This window comes from Sinocyclocheilus rhinocerous, unplaced genomic scaffold (genome assembly GCF_001515625.1).
Source record: "Sinocyclocheilus rhinocerous isolate Xijiao unplaced genomic scaffold, SAMN03320098_v1.1 scaffold1022, whole genome shotgun sequence".
NCBI classification, from domain to species: Eukaryota; Metazoa; Chordata; class Actinopteri; order Cypriniformes; family Cyprinidae; genus Sinocyclocheilus; species Sinocyclocheilus rhinocerous.
This window is the reverse complement of record NW_015656677.1, coordinates 956,551-956,973: the sequence shown is the minus strand read 5'-3', so window position 1 is coordinate 956,973 and position 423 is coordinate 956,551. Positions and strand designations below refer to the sequence as shown.

At 40.7% G+C, this 423-nt stretch overlaps 1 protein-coding gene across 1 annotated transcript in view; it reads left to right on the top strand.

The window, feature by feature from the left end:
- The window catches only part of LOC107720804 (catalase-like), a 7,681-nt gene that overhangs the window by 3,159 nt on the left and 4,099 nt on the right, over nt 1–423 (top strand). The window lies entirely within an intron of this gene.

Below are 423 nucleotides of genomic sequence, written 5' to 3'. Positions count from 1 at the left end.
GCTGAATATGCGTTCTGTGTGAATGGCTTGGTTTCGGTTTTAACCTAATCAAGATCTTCTACGCATTGAGCTACTATATTTATCTAATATTTTGAACAAATAACACAGCAGCGGCGCGTCTCGTGGGCTAGACTAACAAAACATTAAAATGCAACGTCACTTACATCATCATCACCACATCTCGCGCACCACTGATGACGCTCCCTGACGCACTCCTAACAATCGATTGTACCATTTTTGCATTCAAATGCAAATGTTTATTTTAAATTCGACTAATATTCATTTTTTTATTCACAATCTCCTCATCACAGGCAGGCACGGCACTCAATTCAGCATGTGTTCGTGTTTGTGTGAGCTGTCTGCGTCACTCATAGGACGTGCCTGTATCGTGCGCTATATCGAACATTTTTATATCGTTATCGA